The 24,336-nt window shown below is 33.9% G+C and overlaps 2 long non-coding RNA genes across 3 annotated transcripts in view; both read left to right on the top strand.

Moving 5' to 3' along the window:
- Positions 1–24,336, top strand: part of LOC143367129 (uncharacterized) — a 418,577-nt gene that overhangs the window by 31,637 nt on the left and 362,604 nt on the right. The gene's annotated exons all lie outside the window — the stretch shown is intronic.
- On the top strand, positions 21,402–23,306 carry LOC143367089 (uncharacterized). Of its 2 annotated transcripts, none has more exons than XR_013084949.1 (3): positions 21,402–22,121; positions 22,336–22,535; positions 23,048–23,306. It is a non-coding gene; the product is annotated as an uncharacterized LOC143367089 (long non-coding RNA). The 2 variants fall into 2 exon arrangements; XR_013084950.1 differs by lacking the exon at positions 21,402–22,121 and adding an exon at positions 22,152–22,266.

The following is a 24,336-nucleotide window of genomic DNA, read 5'->3' as shown; positions in this document are numbered from 1 at the left end:
TCGTATGTAAAAAAGAAAAAGGAATAATAAAGACGCCACTCTAAACCGATTTATATTTATAGGAGATCCAGATATATTAATTCTAATTTAAATAAATGTTGAGATAACATTATCTTATAACATCACTCGATAGGCAGGCTGCATTGTGCCGTGTCACGAGTATAACTTTCAAGAAAGTTGCAATAAGAGGAAATAAAAAGTAATTTTAGTTCTTTCTACTAAAATGTCTATACAGGTAGAAAATAAACAGGGAATATCGATGTTTACCGAAAAAAATAAAAATTAAATTTTTCGTGGTGAATGGTTATGGGATGATGATATGGATCGTTTCAATTGCCTTTTACCAAACCATTCAAATTATAGACCTGTTGAAACGTGGCGAGTGCAATTACTTGATACAATACAACCCATACCGACAAATGAAAAGCATATACAATGTTTATATAGTTCGTTGTCGAGAGATACTGCGAAAGATAATTGGTTACTGTACGGAAGAGGTCATTGGGTGTGCAGCTATTACGACAGAAAAAATATATTTATTTATGATTCTTTAAATAATAAAAGGTTAGAGAAGGATCATGAACAATTCTAGAAAAAGTTGTTTCCAGCATATGACTTTATTCAGAATCCTGTCCAATTTCCTACTGTCCAACAACAACCGAATAGTAGCGATTGCGGTGTTTTCGCAATAGCCTATGCAGTTTCATTATTATTTAACATTAAACCTGACAAAGTAAGCTATGACCACAGCTTAATTAATACGTCTACATTTAATAGAAATGTTTGAAACCAATGTTGTAGAGCATTTTCCTCAAGATTTAAATTGTGGTGCCCCTCAGGAAGTGCTTTCATTAACAGAAGTCAAAACAAAAGAGGCTAAAGCGATTTGTAATTTAAAAAGTAATAATAAAAAGCGATGTCTATCTGATGAGCCAGATTTAGACAATAATTCTAAAAAAAATGCTAAACGACGGTGTCTATATCAAGACCATCTGGAAAATAATCGCGCGAAACAAGTACAACGATATAAAAAAAAACTGGAGAATATTCTTTTTAAAAGACGGTTTCCATATCAACAAGACATTGAAAATAACTGTTTTAAATTTCGGTGTCGATATAAACAGGATTTTAGGAGGCTTTACAAATAAGCGATGTTATCAGAATCAGAAAAGAAGTAATTTAACACTTGCTAAGAACAATACTGCCAAAAATATTAGAAAAAAATATGCTATACTTTGGTCCAGAATTTATATGAAAATTCGCGATTCTGCAGAAGTAATCGTTAAAAATATTTTACACAAGCTCAATATTGCAGATTGCAGCGAAGGTTATATTAAAAAACGATTAGAAGTTGAGAAAGTCGTACGCTGGTGTATACACATTAGAGATAGTTATGTTCGTAATATGAATAAAATGTTAACTCTGCTTAAAAACAAATCAGAAACATGTTTGACTGTTTTTGCAGAATGTTCTGCGGTGGATGACAAATTATGCGCGCTGTGTGGCAGATCTAAACATACAGCTTCGTCTGAAAATTATTTTGTTGATTCTACATATTACTTTTTATCAAAAAATGTTGTATCTGGACAAAGAATTGTATTCTGCTAATCTGAATACATTAAATGAAATTGTAACTTTAGCGCAAGAAAAAGTAGATGTGTATAAGCTTCAGCAAACTGAAATAATGTTAAGTGATGATGATATTGTTTCAAAATATCATAATGCATTTATTGTTCTGAGAAAATGTTCACTGGACATACCGCGTTATAGTTGTATATCGTGTGAGAGACTTTGTTATAGAAGAAATGTTTTTAAAATTAGTACACAAAACATGCGGAAGGATAATCGAATTTGGAAAGATTTAATGGTGTATGTAAAGCAAGAAAAAATTGATCCGCAATATATATGTAAGTATTGTGATAACAATTTTTGTAGTGGCTTGATGCCTGCTTATTGTATTCTAAATAATCTCTCAGTAAATGATGTGCCTGAGGTAATATCATCTCTTAACGAATTTGAAAAATTGCTTTTACAGAGAGCTAAAGCTTTTCAAACTGCTGTTAAAATGGGAACAGTTGTTAATAAAAAAACACCTGCACGACAAAGGATACAAAAAGTTAAAGGTACAACATTTCATTTACCACTTCCTTTACAGCAGACTTTCGATAAGTTATGTTCTAACACTGATCCAATAAATTTAAATCTTGAATTTATTTTAGTTCGTAATGTTCCAACTAAAAAAAAATTATCTGGGAAGATTTAGTGGACATTAAAAAAGTATTTAAAGCTTTTAATATGGTTGAAAAACAATAATCCTTTATATTCTGAAATTGTACTGCCCAATATTCATGATAAATTGTTTTTAGGGAATTTGAATAATGTAGAATTTGAAATGCAAAAATCAGAAAAAGATGCAAGTGATGCCTGTGAACCATTAAATAATTTAGAATTACATGTGAAAGAGATAAAAGATCATGTAGAACTTGCATTGGACGATCAGCGCAAGGCAATGCTAAGGGTATGTTTATATTGGAGCTGCGATAAACGATCAGAGCGGCGATAAAAGCGAAGCGTCGAAATTGTATTGTTTTATAATGGAACAGTTTAAATTGGAGCAGCGAGATGATCAACGATAAAAGCGTCGAAAAACAAATATTTCTTTTTCTTCGCTATTATCGCTGATGTCATCGAAGAGTGATAACCTAATTAGATGTCGCACTGCGACAAAATCATTGTCGTCCAACCGACCCATTTCAGTCGGTCGTACGACAATGCGACAGTGTCCATATACGGCCAGCTGTAGTGTACTGTCAGTTACGAGAAAACAACAATTTATTTTATCAGTATACTCGAATGACACAAAATACTTTTAATTATATTCTTGAAGCAATACGAGAAAAGTGTACGTTCCTGTTGTTTATAGTTTCTTTATTATAACGGTGGTGACAACAAATACCCGGTCTGCCCTACAAGAATGTTTTATTAATACATGAAACATTACATATTGCTATCTGTTCTTCTCGGCATCGTGGTGTCTTTTAAAAATAAGAGATTTTTAAAATACATCCATTACCCACTATAGGTGCTCATAGATGGACTGCCAGGATCTCCAGAACGAGACTTGTTTACTTTTTTCAGCTTCCTCTGGAACTGATCTTTCAAATATTGCCATTTTACTTTCACTTCAACCTCTAAAATAAAAGGTTTGTCCGCTAATTAACAGTTTTTATAATTTTGACTCCATTCGTTCCATCAAACAAAACGACCGACGCAACGCTTACTAGATGACCAACGATAAAAGGGTCGAAAACAAATATTTCTTTTTCTTCGCTATTATCGCTGATGTCATCGAAGAGTAATAACCTTATTAACGATGGATATTGAAAAATTAATTGTAGAAGTATTTATCAGATCTCCGTTATGGGATCAAAAAGATAAAAATCATCACAATCGATTTATATTAGATCAGTTATGGGATGAAGTAGACGTTAAATTGAAAACGAAACGTAAGCATAAATATTCACTTATTGTAATAAATATTCATAACATGTACAGATTTTAATCAGTATTTACAATAGGGTTGTGACATAAGTAAGTTTTAAATAAATCGCGTACATTTTGGGCAGCACGAGCTGGCCTACCAAAATCAGGCCTCATATTTAATTATCTGGAAATTACTTGCAAATCTACTAAATGATGCTGAATACCTTCTATGTCAATAATTGTGTTATGCAGGACACAAATAGCTTTAACAATATCGTCCGCAACATGTACAGAAGTTTCTATGGCTTTGCTTAAAATTCTCCATTTAGAGAAAATAATTCCGAAAGCACACTCAACAGTTCTGCGTGCTCTTGACAATCTGGCATTAAAGTATTCTTTGTCTGCATTTAACTCTCGAGCATTGTAAGGTTTCAGTAAATTTCTAAGAAGCGGATAAGCTTCATCTCCTATTAATACATATGGTACAGTAATTTCGGAATCTGGCAAGGCAGTTTCATTAGGAATATCGAGACGTCCGTCTGATAAATATAAAAATAGAGCGGACGATCTAAATGTTCCGCCATCGCTCTGTTTTCCGTAACCACAAAAATTGAAGCTCTTGATGGTGAATCTACAGATATATTTTGTCCATCATTAATAGATAATTATTATCCAAATAGATCTGGAGAATTAGAATCTGTGTCTTTTTATGAATTCACACAATGGTATAATATCACGAAAGTCAAACCGAGAAATAATAATATTGAATATTATAAATTAGATAATACCCTGATAACCATCTGTCTCCAATCTGACATCAGATTGGGAGCAGGGTCTGGCACGAGAGCACAGAATCTGACGTCAGAACTGCAGCAGTCTGTGTCCGCATTTGGCTGCGTTCTGATGTGCAGAGCCTGAGGTGCAGTGCCTGATGTCAGATGGACAGCAGATCGACAGCAGATTTCGCCGTCTGATAGGCACAGCAACAGCGCCATCTGAGGTCCAGAATTACCAAGCAATTGCCTACAGATGGCGCTGTTGCTGTGCCTAGCAGACGGCGAAATCTGCTGTCGATCTGCTGTCGATCTGCTGTCGATCTGCTGTCCATCTGACATCAGGCACTGCACCTCAGGCTCTGCACATCAGAACGCAACCAAATGCGGACACAGACTGCTGCAGTTCTGACGTCAGATTCTGCTGCCAGATCTGGCTATCAGGGTAGTCATTATCTTAAACGACGACAACGTGGATGTCTTATTAATCATTATAGATATAATGTTAATAATCGACCGGAGGATTATTTCTTTTCTTTATTGCTTATGTTTAAACCATGGCGGGAATTAAAGGATCTTAAAAATAGTCGTGATACTTATATGGAAGCATTTCATAATATAAAATCTTACGAAAGCATTACAATATCACGAAAAACTAAAAGAATGAAAAAAAAGCGTTTGAAACTGCACAAGAGTTAGTTCGGCAATTAGATGAAGAATTACAAAAAAAAACGTGTCTCAGGACGACCCTGACAATCCGATAGGCGCTCAAAATGTAGAAGCTGGTGAAACAATGCAAGATTTTAGGGATCTTGGTAATAAAATGGATGAAAAAGTTGATGTGTCTAAAATGATACCAAAATTAAATGCCGACCAAAAAAGAGTATTCCACAGAGTCATTGATACTGTAAGGTCAGATAACTCGATATTACGATTGTTTGTTAGCGTAGAGGGTGGAACGGGAAAGAGTTTTTTAATTAAAACCATTAAGTGTTGGATAAAACAATATCTCAATAAAGATACCGTTGTAGCGGCACCTACTGGTATAGCAGCGTTTAATATAGACGGAGTGACAGTTCTTAGATTGCTTCAATTACCCGTTGAACATGGTCTATGGCCAAAGTAGAAACAATTATCTGATCATGTATTAAAAGTTTTACGAACAAATCTCAAAGATGTTGTTCTTTTTGTGATTGATGAAGTGTCAATGATATCAAATTTAACTTTTATGTATATACATTCCCGATTGTCTGAAGTATTTGATACCAATGATTGTGAAGACGGTTGGTTTGGTCAAAAGCACGTTCTTTTAGTTGGTGATCTGCTTCAATTACCCCCTGTACATGAAGACCCAATTTTTGCACAATTATCAAATGATAAAATTAACAAATATGTCGGTTTTTAACGTAGTCCATAAATTAACAGTAATTTAATTTGATTATGATGAGTTACGATCAATATGCGTCAGCAAGGGGATCAAAAATTCTCAAAATTGCCTCGAAACTTTTTAACGGCGAACGTTGAAAAACATGGGTTATGTCCAGTATTACTTTTTAATTAAATATTATAACATTTTATAACATAAGGGTTTTGTGCATACATTTTACGGTTCCGCTAGAGTTTTCTGAGTTTTATGTTTGAAGTCTCATAACTATCCGTTAATATTTACTCAAGTTATCGCAATTTATGTTTAAAGAAATAATGATTTTAGTCGAAGAAATTTTGTTTGTTTATAATTTTTGTCTCGAATACTAATAATTCGATAAAAATACTGTAAATAGAAAAAATGTGTGCCGTGACGAGCTTTACAACACTATATTTTTTAAATTCCAGTTTAACAAAACTTAATTTTCCAATGTTTCTTAGCGTTTGGACAATAATTTTTCCCAATTTCGAGCGCTAGTCCCCTTATTGTATCCGAGCCCTCAATTGTTCTAATAGCTATGGAGGAGAATGAATTCCTTTTTAAAAAAATATGCATGGAATATTTTTGGCTACTCTACAGACTTGCAAAATTGCAGCAAAATCGGGGTGTACGGGTTCGATATGCTCCTTTAAATAATATAGTACAGTAGAAGGATATTATTATTATTATTTTTATTGTTAAATGTCTGTATTATATCCTATAGACCATCATTAATGTATGCGGAAACGCATGATACATGGGTGGGGTTCAGCAACAGGTGCTCTTAAAAAACATTAAAGTCCTGTTTTTACAAATTACGTTATTGCAAGGGAATGAAATTTGTTTTGCGTTAAATAAAGCGGAATAGGACAGCAAGGTTGAAAGACGAATGTGATATCGTTTTGTTTTCTTCCTCCGTTCTTTTCTGTTGAACGGAATATGTTCATAAGACGATTTTTAAATTTTTACTCTGACAGAAACATTTGTAAATCGCGGGCTTTGACTTTCAAAACATAACCTAGTTTTACTCGTGCTTAATTCTAGTTCCTACCACGCGTAGCGTTACAATCTGTTTTGAGACTTCACCGGTAACGTTGCATGCGACACTAAAATGGTAAGGGGGTCCTAGGACCCCCCAAACCGGCGACACAAAAATACATTGCTTGATAGGTCTATTCTATACCTCGTCTGTGGTTCCACGTTTTTATTATTAAATTGTTAGAACCTTCGGTTAATTATATGTATGATATAATATAATTACTAGGCTAATTGCTAGTTGAACATAAATGTCGACACGAAGTCGGAATAGCGTGTAATACAAGGTTCGACGCTTGATCGTATTAAACTGAACATAAAGATTGTCTGGCGGTTTCGTTATAGAAATTGAGAGGATTACTTCTCTCTGAGTATAATGTTTTAATGGTGCCTATCAGCTGCGCCACGCTTTTCTTGTATGGAATTTGAGGGGCTAACTAAAGCGTCCTCGTATGGATTTTGAGGGGCTAACTAAAGCGTCCTCGTATGGATTTTGAGGTGCTAACTAAAGCGTCCTCATATGGAATTTAAGGGACTAATTAAAGCGTCCTCGTATGGAATTTGAGGGGCTAATTAAAGCGTCCTCGTATGGAAGGGTTGATTAAAAGCGTCCTTAGGATGGTTTGGTGTCAGGACCAGAAACTGACCTCTCCTGCAGGCAAGCCTATATTTATACTCATTGCTGGACCTTGACCCGCGCCAATCAGTTGCTGCATAATTATTCGTACCAATCAGATTTTACGTCCGGTTCCCGCCAGTCGTGCATTACGCTCAGTTTAATCGGCGTCCGGTTGAACGTGCGGTATGCGCCTGCGCGCTCAAGTCGTTCACGGCGCTGGATTTAGTTTGAACGGGCGGTTATGCGCATGCGTTGCGCGTGGTTTAGTTTAAGTGTTCTCCGCTACGTGTCTGAATACTAGAATGAAAACGACGATAATTGTAGAAAGGAAAAAGAAAAATTTACAGCAGTAGTAGCAATACGTTACACCCGTCGCGGTAGTCCCAATCTTTGAAATATTCGAAAAGGTACCCGAATAATTATCACTCTATGTTTTCGTCGGCGGATGTTTATACGAACGCGATGTTGCATTTTTTCGTGGCGATCATGAGGCGGTTGCGCTATTTAGATTAATTGATTTCGAATAGTTATGGCGTGAGAGGGTGTCGAATTACAGCATCCTCATTATATCCTTTCGTGCCTTATCTTTCGCGCCTGCGTACCGATATCCGCACGCGCCAATTACCCAGACCACCGTCAACGCTTCAGCGCGCGACGCCATTTGGAAAACCCCCTCCCTTGTGACGCCATCCCCTCGCCCTCGGTGTGGTACCGCTTCCACACCTCGCCCCGTGCCCACTTCGGACGCGAGCGCGGTACTCCCCGCCCCACCTCACCCCTGACCAAATGTATCTAGAATCGGCATAGCCTAACTACTGATTACATATATATATATATTTATTTATATCTCTACCAGATTCTATAAAAATTTTCACAGAAGGTACAAAACAAAAAACAGACTGTAATTCTGTAACAAATGGACACTATAAACATTAGCATTTTGTAGCCGTATTGTGTACTTCGTAATTTTAATGCCTAAAAAACAACTTTCAATAAAATTATACAACATTTGGTTGCGATGCTCAAAAAGGATGCTTTTTTTTACTCTTATCACACTTATTCCATCTGTCTTGTAAGTCAAAATACCGATAATGTGATGCAACGCGCGCGATTCTTGTAAAACGAACAAGCGACGAAAAGTGGTTATGCGTATTAAAATGATCATAACAGAATAAAATTGTGATAATAATATATTATTAATGGACACGTGAAAACCACACACATGTTTTTACGGTAACAAAATCTACCGTTACGTTGAATGGTACGAACATCTGAAAATATGTCATATAATAAATAAATAAAGAACGTTGATGGATATTAACTTTTCAATTATTTCTATTATCTAAGGCAGATTTTTTATAAATTTTACCTCAGAAATATTACTTGCCAGGGACATTAATTGTAAAGTTTGAAGATTAATGAATTTTTATTGGTTTTTCATAATAGTGACCATCATATCATCTTCCATGTTTATTACTTTGTGAACTAGTTCATTTTATAAATACTTTGCTCTTATAGGTAGCTATACCATACTGAAAGATTTTTCACAAAATAACATTTTTAGTTTTATTTAACGCATCATTTAATACAATTTTAATAATTTTTAAAATCCATATTTCTATATTGGAAAATTTATTTAGTTTTGTTGCTAGTTTCTACATTGATTTTACGTAATATGCAAGTATTAAGGGTGAGTAAAAGTAAGTAACGCAAAGGAAAGTAAAATGTCGGAATATTTATATTTACTTTTACCCTCCGCCATATTATCGGATAATCCCGACACTGTGCGGGTTTCTAATTACATAAATTTCCCATCTGCTCTATTCAAATCTCTGTATAAGGGCTGTATACACGCTTCAGTCACCCTATTTTCTTGTCTCCCTCCAACAGTATCAATTACATTGTTATTATGGAACACAGATCGATATTTCTATAGATACTATGATCTGGATTATGTGATAGTTTCGAGTACTACCAGTTCCACAGTGTTTATCAACTTAACATTTCAATTTTTAACTGTCATTCATTATTTCGTCATAGTAGTTTATAAATTTAATATAGATACCTATTTACTTCTTTTGTTTGTATTTTGTTTTAGTAAGAATGCCTTTTCAAAATAAAGTATTTTTTTCCTATTTTTCTCTCTTTTCTTCTTAGTTTGATAACACTTGTACGTATTAAAATATAACTCAAAACAGAGAACCAAAAGTAAGATGAAAATCCGATATCAAATGGGCAAAAATAATATCAGAAGATACTTTTTATGCAATTGTTAAGGCATGATTTAAATATAATTTAAGTACATGGATATATAAATTTAAAAATAAATAAATTGATAAAGGAAAAGGATTTAAATTCTTTAATATTTTATGAATTATATTCCAGAACGCGCTGTATGTACAAAATGACGAGGTTGAAAGTCGCTGTACGTCGCGACACTGATCCGACTAGATAGTATTGAATGCTCAATTATGCGTTTAATCCGAAACTGGGCTTCAACAGCCGCAAGTCGGTAAAATTTGGGGTCGTATCGTAGGGTCATATATAAAGAGGATTTCACTAAATGAACGCAGTTAATGTTTCGGCACGAAACTGGTAAGAAAGATGAAAGACTTTAGTATCAAGAGTATTTTGGCAGATACATATATCTTGAAACAAAATAATCTGTATGACAAGAATTTTCGATTTCATAAGTTTGACCATTGTGAAGATACGGAAAAAGAAAAAAAATACCAAAAATGTTCCGAAATAGATTCGTGTGTTAATGGAGAAGAAAACCTTGAAACAAGTATGGGCAACGATTTAAAGAATGTAGTGGCGGAGTCAGTAATAAAGTCAAGGAAAAGTTGTAATAAAATTATCAAAAAAAAAGTGTGCATAATGAATAATTTGAAGAGAACTGATAAGTTTGGTGGAGGACAGAACTGTGACGTGAATTCAAAAAATATTAGTGAAATTGATTTAGAAGAAACGCATAAAACAAATTCTACAATAAATTCTAGTCAATTTTTAAAAAACGAAGTTTACTTAAATTCCGAGCAACATGATGAACATGACGTATATAAAAATTCCTTATGTGTGAAAGAAGTTGAACATGATCAATACAGAAACAAATGGCAATCCATTTTTTTTAACAATGTTAATAATATTTCTAACATAATCGAAGTAAAGCCAAATTCTAGAATTATACATGAAGAAAAAAATGCAAGAAAATGTGGAAAGGCTTCCAAATTCCTTATACAAGAAAAATACAAGTTCAATGAAATAAATGTGACCAAAAAAATCGCAAAAACAGACGAATACAAAATGAGTTTAAAACAAATGCAAGTTGAACAAATTAGTGTAAACTATAGGAATATAAGTAAGAACAATTGTTGGAAAACCTCTAAAATGGGCGATCAATATAAAGATCTCGTAAGACATTTGAAGAAAGATCAAAGAAGGAAATTGCATAGAAACCAACAAAAACAGTTGAAGGAAAGCCAGAGTGAAGTGATACAAAACAGTAAACAAATGAATTTAAAAGAAAAGCGCAATAACGAACTGTTGAAATATAAAAATAATAGTTTAAGAAACAACTTAAGCCGGCAGATAGAAGAAATGGAAAGTAGACATCTATTGCCTGATAATCAAAATAGGAAATTATTCGAATTTTTCAAAGACAAAGTAGATGGTTTAGAAGTAATACAAAGTAAGAAACAATTAGAATGGCTTCATTTTACCAGATACAAACCTCCAAAGATAGCCAGAAAGCCATCGATTGATAAAAGTAAAAGAAAGCCAAGTCTCCATCCTCGGATACCGTTTTCAACATTCCAGCTTGATTTTCTTGAACAAAAATTTCAAAACAGCGCTTATCTTTTAAAGAATGACGTACTGGATATATCCGTCGATTTAAAACTTCCGCCTAATAGGGTACTTGCAACATTTTACAATTGATACTTTTATTTTTAACGTAATACAACTGCAGCGATATTATTTTACCATTATTTGTTCTCAATTGTTTAGAACGAAGCATTTGCACATTTTATCTTTAACGCATTATAGTGTTTGTTTTAATTATGAGTACCAATAGCATAAGTTGCTAATAAATTTTTCTTCAAAATTATGAACATTAAAGAAAATTATATATACATATGTATATAGTTGTATGTATAGTTACTCACAAACGTATCCACCCCTCATACGTACAACGCATTTTACTCATTTAAGTAATGTTAAATTCAGAATTAACCATTACAATATACATCAGTGTAAACCTTGATTAATATACTTATAATTAGTATCGTCGACCAAAGAAATGCTCAACGAAGGTTTACTAGAAAAATGGAGCAAGATAGACCTGAATTTGACAGAAAATTAGTTGGATCTATGCATAATAGATTAAAGCTTACAATAAAATCGCAGAAAGATTAAAAAAATATTAACTTGTAATTACGTGGACATAAGTTAAATATTGAATTTGGGCGAATATTTTGTTGCACGATCTTTGTTACTTCCACGGATAATAATAGGTTGTAAATATAGTAGTAGATAGTAAATAAAGTGTACAATTTTTCAATTGAATGTACCCAAAAGTATAGTAACCAAGGTTTATATTAATGTAAATTAGAATTACGAATTCTTACTTTGAAGTCGATTTAATAATATGTAAAATATGTTATATATAGGATGGCCGGATACTTCTGTGAGTAACTATAAATAAAATGTGTGTGTGTATATATATATATATTATATATATATATATATATATATATATATATATATATATATATATATATATATATAACTGAGGACAAAATGATAGCACATTTTATATAATCATTCAAATTTTTTTTCCAACGGTGAGTTCATAATATTACCTAATGCTTCTTTAGTAGTTAGGCAATTATATGAAAACTTTAGTCTTCGAAACAAAATAGTTATGTGAGTATATACTTCAAACTGTGATTATTATACGTTTTGGAATATTTTTATATCATTATCTATATAAATAAAATCAAATTTTTTATAAAAGATTCCTTCTACCCTAAATTGTGGCAATACTGTTTCGACATTCATTCAACTTTGAGTAGAAGAGAATTCTCACAATTTACGAAAGGCGGAATCATCGCTAAAGTGCCAAGTGGGTTAAGGGTACTAGGCAGTCGTTCCTGTCTAAAATGGAGCATTTCTATTATAATTAATTACAAAGATACAAATTGAAATTGAGACTTGTTCTTTGGCATGAAGTTTATTAACATCATAAGCTTTAAAAAAACTTGTTTGTTTAGTTAAAAACATGCATTATATATGACGGTACAGATGGATCATTAAAGAGGCTTTTTAAAAACAGTTTCTTTTGTTTTGCAGTGATAACTCAAAAACGGAGGTTCCAATCGATTCAAAACAAATTCGAGCATCTTAACAAAACGTGTAGTTTCGGACCAGACCTAAATTAAAGTTAATAAAAATTTTTATTCTTTATGAAAAGAAACTAAGACCTCATTTTTGGATCTCGCCAATGGAATCTCAATGGGGTTTTAGTTTCTTTTCCTAAAGAATAAGAGTTTTCATTAACTTTAATTTAAGTCTGGTCCGAAACTACATATTTTATGAAGATGCTGGAATTTGTTTTGAATCGATTGGAACCTCCGTTTTTGAGTTATCACTACAAAACAAAAGAAACTGTTTTTAAAAAGCCCCTTTAATGATCCATCTGTAGCATCATATGTAATGCATATTTTTGACTAAACAAACAAGGTTTTTAAAGCTTATGATGTTAATAAATTTCATGCCAAAGAACAAGTCTTAGCTTCAATTTGTTTCTTTGTAATTAATTGAAGCAAAAATGCTTCATCTTAGGCAGCAACGGCTGCCTAGTACCTTTAAAGCCGGATCCAGACCTGAATGCGTATACGCTGAGCAGACTGAGCGCGCACGAATGACGCATGCGGAGGGGTCGAAAGTGCTATTGTGTCTTTCTTCGCCAACTTCTGTGCTTAGCTTAGCCCACTCTGCAGTCGTAAAGATTGTGTGATTAGCTAAATAAACATACAGCTCAACCCTCCGAGTCATCCTGTTTACCAATACAGTGTGATTCTCCAGCCACGCCTGTCAAAGAGGTGCCGCCTGGTACCTCGTGGCGAGGACAACCCCCCGCAGTACCTCGCCGAATTTTATGGGTTTCAACCCTCGAAACGGTTGGAATACCATTAAAAAGTCAGAAATGTCCAAGAGTTCCGCGTTTCTCATCAGATCTTTGCGAAAACAACGTCAATTGATTCCTTATGTTTCGCCGAGGAAACTAACACCAAGAACGACGTAATTCGGACCATAATGAAGGAAATTTCGTGAAAAATTGATTTATATCATTTCAAGCTGAATTCGTTAAGAATAGTTTCGTGTGATTTTTTAACACAATAGCGAGTCGTTCGGGCTGTATGAATTAAGAACAATGGCAGGGTGTAGTGAAGAAAAGGAACACAAATTATTCAGTAAAGTAGAGCTATAAAGTCTATCATGTGGTAATTGCATTATATTGTTGAAAAAGTCATTTTTAGATTTTTGATTAACTGTTTATGGCAATATTATTAGCAATGGATTAAATTCATTCACACAGATCCATCCTTCATGATTAAAAAAAAAGACGCAAGTCCGTACCTTCAATAATTTAGGTCATTAAAATTAATTTCTGTAGGCGGGTTCCGTAAAAATCACCGAAAGCAGGTAACTTTGAAGATTTGTATTTTTTAAACAATTTCGAATCTGCAAAAATGAGGACTTAACCCTCTCTAATTTTATATGGACTACAATATATTTCGATATCATGAAAATTCGAGACCTCGAGGATTTGAGATAAGTATCTCATCTGCTTTTATTATCCACGCTGAGCGCAGTACACTCCAAACTTCCTTTGATGTGTGGAAGAAAACCAACAACGGTCGGCTCAGGCCATGTACCTTCGCCGGCATTCGCGAGTCGGGTCGCATGCGAAATATTCGTGCGCGCTCAGGCAGCTCAGCGTATACTCATTCAGGTCTGGACTTAGTTTTAAACAATAGACTTCTTTTTTTCGTGATAAGGAATAGATTTAGAAAGTATTGTTTAACTTATCAAGAAAACGGCTTGTTGAATTGCAGATATATAACGTATTTCTACATCATCTGGTAGAGTTTGAGAAATATATCCGATTTTGGGGTCGTGTTCAGCTGTCAATGCAGTTCTAAAACACAGTTATGAAAAAACCTGATTAGAGTTTCAACTTCAAATATTTCTGAAAGTACATGGAATTTTTTAATTTAACTCTAGTCAGCTATTCCTGCACCACACAATGATTCGTTTGTTCCTTTACAGTAAAATTCGTGCATATCTTCCATTGATTTTCGCGGTGCATGTAGCTTAAGTGCTCGCTCTTTTCCAATGCGCACACGATGGGCGTTTTGCTTCTCGCAGTATTCATAGGGTCCTGAATCGATTTTAATTACTATAGGCGCCATGCTTTTAGTAGTGACGCGTTATCATCACTAAAAGTGCATGCGAAAATGTCTGCGGTTATTTCCACAATTTGTACGCTATTTGAAAATATTTTTCGTGCTATTCATATAGGGGCTTTTCATATATAGCTCTTCATATAGGGGCTTGATTGCTACAGCTACATCATCGGATAAAGGCTAATATTTGTATTCGTTTCAGTGTGCAATAGCGTTTGCATTTTGCTAAATGCACCATGAATCGGAGCCTTGCGGGCAATAGTCGTGCTGTTTCTTCATCCTCGGAAATTTTATGAAAATATGTTGCCCACATGGCGTTCATAATTTTTTCTGTAGAATCACTGTTCTGGCGAATATCAGGGCCATAGTAAGAAGTAAGTTCATCAATTAAAGAATCTGCAGGTCTTCTTTTACCGCCGAGTACTTTCTTATTCGTTTTTAAATTTCTTAATCTCGAAGTCATTCACTTCGAAACGTGATTTGCATCCTCTTTGTTCATTTTAAAATCATCTTCATATCGACGCGCGTTACGAAAAATCATCAACAGCCTCTTTCCTTAACACCAACTTTTTACGCATTTCTTCTTCACCATCTTCTTCTGTTTCATTTTCCTTTATAATTTTTTCTGCCATCTTTAACTTAGTTTCGTGTTTTATGCGATTATCGAATAGGGAAAATGCTACGCACTCTTCATTTAAGTAATAAAGGTGGTTGATAAATTTGTTAATAGCTATATCAGCTAAATCTTTATTAAAGTTTTTATAACTTTGAAGTGTTCTTAAAAATCGTATGTCATTAAGAGGAGCTTTATCAGCTCTTGGAGAAGAAAACCAACTGCTGACATAACATTTCACTAAAAACGTATTTAATTCCAAAAGGGATTTCTCTTCCTGGGTAGTTAATTCAAATTCACGACGAAATAAATATATTTTTAAACTATAGATAGATTTAGCCATCCATCTTGCCAAGTGCAAAGCTCCTGGTTTTCGAAACTTTGTTCCTCCAAGTGGAGTTCCGCCTAAGAAAATTATAATAAGCTCAAGAAATTCCTTATAGTCATCTCTAGGTAAGGTTTTTTAAATGGCATATTGTGCGAAAGTTAGTATTTTAACATATTCATCTCCTAATATCATTTTAATTTTGGGGTTTGATAATCCTGTCACGAAATTTTGTTTATTTATTTCGTCCCATTTTTTTTTTGGAATCTTTTAAATAAAAGAATATCCGGTCCAGTTGTTGGCGCCACTTTTAGTTCCTTAAAAACTGCACTTAAAATGATTTCGAAGATATGATGTCGACAACCAAGAAACAAAATATTTCGCCCTAATCTTTGTTCAAGTAATGTGCAGGCTCCGCGAAGTCTTCCTGTATTTCAAGCTGTCGTGTCGAATACAAAAGCTTGCACTCTATCTGACAGATTCCAGTTTTCTATAGTATCAAAAACTGCTGATGAAATTTCAAGGCCAGTTCCATTCGACATATCTGGTACCCCTAGTAATTGCTCAACACCAGGCACAGTAGCTATGATCGATAATCTGTCCAATTTTTTCCCTGTCGCACTTTCTAATAATTCTGTTACTTTTCTTTCATAAAGCTCGCGATATTTTGCCCTGCTTCCTCGTATGGACGTGCGATTTATGATATATTCATTGGGATCCAGTGAAGCTGCCTCTAAAAAAGCTATCAACAAATGAGTAGAATCACGTTCACTGATCTGACATTTGTCGAGTGCTGCTGCCAATCTAGGAGTACAGTATTTCCTCGTTACGGGCTCGGTTTGGTGTACACGATACGGACTTTTCGCTATCCCCACCACTTCTGTCTCACTCTTGTCCGACGAAGGCGAGAGCGAGCGAGAGGCACTGAAAGCGAGCGAGGACGGTACGAGGCAAACGACGCGTTGATGTTTTGTCTCGCTCCGTCTTTCGGGCGCCTGACACTCTGTCCTTTGCGTGCGCGATGGTCGCAAGCGCTTACCGTGAGCCCGGCCTGTGTCAAGATTTTGCGAAGCGGTTTTCGAGCTCACGGTAAGCGCTTGCGACCATCACGCACGCTCGCCGCGCACGCAGTGTTCCATCTCGCTCCCCCCTTCGGCCAGAAGGAAGCGAAAAACGAACACTCGGAATTAGCGCTCTGTTCACGATACGGGCTCAACGCCGGTCCCGACCAGCGAACCGCTAACGAGGAAATACTGTAAGTATTTCTTTTCGTGCTCGTTTTCGCTTAGAAGGACCAGCAACTCCTTCATCTTGACTAGTAGCTTCTTCCGTTTCACTTTGTTGGTCGTCATTTGGGAGATCCTCTGAACATGAACTTTCTAAATAAAATTCGTTTATCGCTGCTGTGAAAATAAATAAAATTTTGAAGAGAAATTTATGTTTTTAATGCATATAAGAAATTGCTAAAACAATTTTGTGTGACACCTGTTGATGTTGTTGGCATTGCCACGTGTTTATAATTTTCCATTCTTTGTTTCTCTGCTTCTTCACGAGCACTTCTTCGTTTGTCGACACCAGTATGCTTTGTATCTATCCCTAACATTGAATCGGGACGGCCTTTTCCCCTTGTTTCATTAGAAACTGCTTGTCTTCAACAATTTTGATAATATTTAGCGCATTTTGATGAGCTATATCAAATAAATCATCTAACATGTCGGAGAACTCTTTCTCTTTTATTGTAAACACTTCTCCGACCTTGTTTTTATTTTTGACGAGTTTTTGTCAATCTCCATATAATTTATTTAATTGCTCTTTACACTTTTGGATGCGTCGAGTTGGAATTTTCGCTCTTTTCCAAAACACTACACATTCTTCAAGAACTAGCGCGATACTTTCCTTTAAATTTAACTTTGATACTCTCATATTATAAAACAACACTTGAAAACAATCACGTATTGAAGGTAATTTGCTCCCAGTTATTTGATACTTCATGTACCCGATAAGGAATATTGGTTGTCGAAATGAACTCATTTTATGTATATGACACTCGCCACAATAGCGACTATATATAAAATGGGAATTTTGTTTATAAAATCTTTATTGTGTATGATTTGGTGTTCTTATTTGTAGTATGCTTCGTTTTTGTTCGTTGATTTCACACGGATCGAGATCGCGCTGTCGATTCGTGCAGCGTGTCTTTCGTCGGTCGCCAGCGCGCACCATTGCCACAAAAAAGCGGACAGTGTCGTTGGGACGCAACAATTTTATTAAGTCTACCTAACCCAGATGACCTACTCTCGCGGCAGAGTTGGGCAAAATGTAATGTAATTACAAGTTACAAATTACGATTAAAATGTAATTGCGTAATTGATTACACCTTATTTTCTGTAATCGTTAATTTAGGCAGTTGACCATTTGGTTTCGTCAACTACCTAAATTAACGATTACAGAAAATAATGTGTAATCAATTACGCAATTACATGTTAATCGTAATTTGTAATTTGTAATTAGATTATATTTTGGCCAACTCTGCTCTCGGACGTAGGGTCCACTTGCGAGAAATACTTTCGAGAGCTTCTCGCGCGAGTTTTACTCTCAAGTGGATACCTACCTTTAGATTAATTTCAAATGTCCCAATTGACTGTCGGTGATTTACATAACCGTTACAGATAACGACAATTCTATGAAACAATAAAAGTAAAATGGAATAGCGGGGGTTCTTTCTAAAGTTAAAGTTCAAATCGCCACGGGTTAATGTTATTCGATTAAGCTGAAACTTTACACATCACTATATTAGATCAAATGAAACAAAATTAGGGGGAGTCCCGCGGAAAATTTGAATTTTTTTTCTCTTAATAAATAAGTGGCACCCTAATAGTCACTTGTTTACTTATTGTCAAATTTGAAACAATACACCACCTTCTTCTAACTAATAACTGATAATTTATAACAATGCCATCTATGTATCAGACGATATACTATTTACTTTACATGAATTTCTTTTAACTTTTCGCGTGACGGATCGATAAAAAATAGTGTCGCGCACTATAGTGGGTACATCTACGAAAATACTGATGTATTATTACAATATAATACTGATTACTGAATTCAAAGGAGGAAGTTTTGGAGGAAGCTTAGTATTCACCTTTTCAGCAAATGGAAATTAAAATCACATTAATGTTTCAAAAGTATTTTAAATCTTTGGAGTTCTGCTCGAAGGTGTTTTTTAACACAGTGACACTTTTGGTTTCTTTAATCTCTTATATGAGAAAATCAATATGTAGTAATTACATAAACATTCTTTATACAGCACAAATTGAAATAAACATCATTATATTGTAAGATTCATAATGTTTTTATCTCATATACGTTAGATACAAAATAACAAAACCTTAAGTAGCTTTTGTCATTAAATGGTTATACATGTAACTATTATGAATTCACTAATCTCTGGTATGTTTTCTTTTATGCAGATTCTGTATCAAACAGGCATATTATTATTATGCAGGCTTATTATATTTTTAAAACATTTTTTATTAACCATCACATTAAAAATTCAAACAAGTAAATAACTCAAAACTTAAATGGTTAAATGTCTAAAATTTGTAGTATTAAACATATTTGGCATTTAAAATATTCAAGTAAAAGTGTCACTAATTGGCTAAAATCATTTCAAAATATTTGATCACGTATCTACTGTATGTACTTAGTTAAAATCGGTATTCAATTTGAAGAATATTATTACTAGTAAAAGTAATTAATTTTACAAATTCATGATGAACAATGCAAGAGAACAAAATTTAATTAATATAGGATAAATATGTCATTGATGAAATATCATTTATATATATATATATCTATCTTGCACACTGTTATTAACATAGCATTCTATTGTTTCAGGTAAAAAACTGGTTCCAAAATCGACGTGCCAAACAACGGCGTGAGTTTCATAGTAACATACAATAAACACCACATTTATTACATAATTTATAGTTGTAATCAATTTTTACATATATTTAATATTTCCATTCAATATACATTCGTTACGTGTTACAAAACTTTATTTTCCTATTTAAGCATGAATTAATGCCATTATAATTCTTTGTTATACGCGAGATATTATTATTTACATAACATACAACCTTCTGGTAAATGATACAGTCAAGAGTCAATGCAAATAATTGTAACAACAAGCATCAGAAAAGTAGAAAACGAATATATAAAAGAACTTCTTAAACGTGTATATTATGGTGGCCCTTATTTCACAACATACGATTTATTTTGCTCTCACCCTCAGTATGGTTCCATTTCAGAAAAAAATAGTCCAAGAAAAATATTTTTGTTGAAATAACATTCAATTTTCTACAGTTACTGCATATATAATTTTGTTGGTCTTCCAACCATTTTTTAGATAATTGTAGAAAATGGAATGCTCTTTTAATATTATTTAAAGAAAATTTCGATAGGGTTTACCATTCTTGAGAAATTCTTTAAATCCAAACCATTGATAAATTCTAAACTTTGATGCTCTGCCGGCACCCTTTCCTGTTGTCTGGTTGCAATAAACTTTTTAAGATATTATTTTCTTATAAAACGGAACCATTCTAGCGGGTGAGCACAAAGAAATACGAGAAAAAAAATCAAGACATGTAAAGAAGGGTCACCCTAATCTATACAGTCTGAAATAAAAATGTTCTAAATTAAGGCTGCTCAAACTCTAAATGAATAAAATCTTTTTTTTATTTTTTCAATAAAATGTAAGATTTTCATAGTTTGAACAGGTTTTGAACAAGTAATGTTCAGCTTCCTAATAAGCTTATAATTAAAGTAACAGTTACTAACTAAATATTACATAGAATTGGTAATAATATCCGCCAAAAAGAAGAAATTTAAGTTATAGTAAAAACATTTCCTATTCACAACATTTTAATTCGTAAGATTACGTTTTTCTACTATCCGCTTATTTTATAATACATATATTTATACACGTTAAATGTAAACTCAAATTTTATGTACTATAAAACGGAAAACAATACTGAAGTCTCAAATTTTTGTTTTGTAACAATATAATCTATCCCCTATTAACATTTTCGAACTCTATTATAAATTTGTACCATGTAATTTATTTTCTTTTGTTAAATCTAGAGACGCGGTGGCGTCTCGACGCTAAGTACATGTTTCGACACTCTGTTTATGATAACTGTCGCTGCCACGTATCTTTTACTTGAAACACGGCTATTCCAACCTTACCTGAAACTTATTTCATCACGCCTGCAATATTTTCTAAATTTAAAGGCATTTTTCTTATGTAAACCGCATATAAGCTTTCGAATAAGACCAAATTCAATAAAATTGGTCCACGCATGACAGAGATATCGTAATATCGTCTCATGGTTCCGTCGGAAACGGTAAAATTTTACTTATGATTCTTCTTCTTCTCCAGTTAAAATTTTGGATATCCTTCCGAATGGCCGCAGTGGCCGATCGACACGAGGTGTGAGAGTAGGGGTGGGGACGTGGTGTGGACCCTAAATCTGAAATTCTAGCTTCGGGTATTTATTAGTTTCCGAAATATTAATAAAAAGTTATTGTTCATTATTTTTACAAATTATTTTTTTGAATTCCGTACACGTAGCCCTAACGGGGGTCCAACTTGCGACCCCCCCTCCAATCTGTTCTACGGACATCTATACGCGTTCCCCTTACCTCCGCGAGCCCCTCAGGCGCCTAATACGCACTCGTACTTATATAGTTGAAATTCAAAGGTAATTTTCTCGAAAACGAAGTGCGATATTGAAAGATTGTATTCTATATTTTCGTCTTATTTTGGCCTGTAGAATCCCCCCAGAGTATTGACTATCAATAGAGTAATAGGTATCCACCCTGTATAATAGGATGAATCGCTTTCGCAATTTTCTGGTTCAAATCTCCAAATTCACATCGGTCCGCTACCATGCTTTACGCGCCCCCCGCACTAATATAGCCCCAAACAATACTAATATCCAGAACAAGTTGGAAACTGGAATGCGTTGTGTCGCAATAAGTGAACAGACATACTAAAAGTTTTTTATTAATATCTCGGAAACTAATAAATTCCCGTGGCAACAATTTTAGGTTTAGGGTCTATATACCCTCCCCTTGCCTCCCCTCAAACCTCGTGTTGATAGGCCACTGGGGCTATTCGGAAGTACAGCCAAAAATTTCGTCAACATAATACGTATACGCGTTACACACACACCTTCAGTCAAAAAAAAAAACTACCACATGTTTCGTTCGTCGACACTCGGGATTATTCGGCAGGGATCGTCGTCCGTCATTGTATATACCTATACATATACTATTGAATTATAACCTACTAAGTGTCAGTCCATCATAACCTGCCAAATGTCAAATAAGGTAAGTCGCCAAAATTTTTTTGATCGATTTCTTATGTAGCGTCGCAGACTTGGAAATTGTCCGGAAAAGGTTCGACAGAGAATCATCTTCATTCGCATAAGTTTCTGGAAATTTGTACCATGCATGTACAAAATAATATATTGTGGTAACAAATTGCATTGTATTTAAATTGACAGATATTTGTATACCAGCAATTTAGAGTTTTTATGTAAAGCTTGTAGAAATGAAGCAGATGCAGAGGACTTGGAAATATATGAAGGGGATGCACAGGCTTGGATAGAAATGAAGGGGACCCACAGGCTTGGATGGATAGAAATGAAGAAAATGCGCAGACTTGGAGGTTGTCCTAGGAAGATTAGATAGATAGATAGAGTATCTTGTGTCGCACATGTTTCTGGAAATTTGTCGAATAAGGTAAATCGACAAAATATCTATAAAGACATAGTATTAAGAATTATTATGAAAATAGATTATAGTGGACTGCTCGCAATGTAGAACAAGTCACATGAGTGAAGAAAGTACGCTGAAAACACATCTGTCTTGATGCTTTTCAATCTTTTGTGAAAGACATTTGTAATACTTTAACAAAATCCATAGTAATTGCCACGCTATTCATTAATTCATTAATTTTTTAGGTTCCCATTAACAATATTTCAATTCACCAATAAACATACTAAACTAATTTTATTCCAAAACCAATAAATTGCGTGTTGAAAATATTGGATCTGTTCGTTCATTTTCGCTAAATTATTACCATTAGCATTTAAATTTCTTGCTACAAGACTTTCTGCCATACGCTCTCACCTCCTTCGGACACATTTTAAAGTCTCTACAATTATAATAGCAAAATGCCACTCTATTTGTATATAAGTTCTACGTTAAGTTGTAACTAAAATCACTAAAATGTGGATTTTATATATTTACAGATAATCGGAACAGAAGATGATGCAGTGTAATCTGTTGGATTACTATAATTATTAAAAGGCTAAAGTGATTCAACATTCAGGGAAACCTGATTATAGTAAAAGATAATGATACGTCTGTAGAGCGTCTTTTTCTTTCAATATCCGGCAACGGTGATAAAACAGTCCATTGTTAGAGAAGAGCTCACTTATGTTCGGTATACCGTGTTAGAAAGACATTCTTTCCGAGTCGTTAAATAAAACTAAAATATAAAATATAAAAGGCTCATTTATTTAATAACCAATTTCCAATATGATCTACGTCAGAGAAAAAATTTATTGAAACATAGTATTATTATTATTATATTAATTAAATGATTTTATTCAGCTTCGATCCTCTGTTTCCTTCTTGTATGCTTACTTTATATCTGAAAATTCAAATTTAAACCAATTCCACCAATCCAATTTACTTGATGCTTTGCAGGCATGCGTAGTTTGGATGCCAATACAATATATTAAAAAAAAAATAACCCCGAGAGGATGAAAAAATTATCCAGTCATCAATAAACACTACAAAATGTGTGAAAACACCACAAAATTACATTTGTAATTTTTTTAGAGAAGATAATGAATTGCCAACATAGTAACAAGACGATCAATACGTGTACGCAGCACTAATTTATCCTACAATAAAAAAATGTTCCAACTATTTTCAACTGATCTACATATTTGCAGTCTCATCAGGATTTGCAAAAAAATTAAGTTGGTTCAATAGTACAGACACATCGCTGAATTTTGTTTCGTAAGACCGTTATATGTATTTAAATATTTAAAAGTACAGAACTTCACATATTCTAATAAGTTAACAAATTACCAATACTAAATTTCGAGGAAATTAAATTTGAATACATTGTAAGGAGGCATGTAAAAATGCATCACAGTAGAGTAGCAAAATCTAAATAGAGGTAAGGGAAAGAATGCAAAGAATGAGGTGTACATTTAGCGAGTCTCTTCTTATATGTAAAATTACAACTGCAGTTGACTGGGAAAAATTGTACCTAAATTAGTTTTCAAACTTAGGAGACTATTAAGGATTAGAAAACATTAATAGAAAAACATTAATAAATAATGTATTAAAACGTGTCCATAGTAACGGTTGCGAATATTATCCAGCCAGTTATTGTATTCTTTAAATCCTACGCCCTTAATTAATTTTTAAACAAAGTATTTTTCGAAGAATACTAACATAACGCTCTTTTTATTTTTAGGCGTGAGATATGTTGTAATATTTGTTTAGAAAACAATAAGAATGC

Source organism: Andrena cerasifolii, chromosome 3, assembly GCF_050908995.1.
Source record: "Andrena cerasifolii isolate SP2316 chromosome 3, iyAndCera1_principal, whole genome shotgun sequence".
Taxonomy (NCBI): domain Eukaryota; kingdom Metazoa; phylum Arthropoda; class Insecta; order Hymenoptera; family Andrenidae; genus Andrena; species Andrena cerasifolii.
The sequence above is the reverse complement of the archived record's forward strand: the minus strand, read 5'-3'. Positions and strand labels throughout refer to the sequence as shown.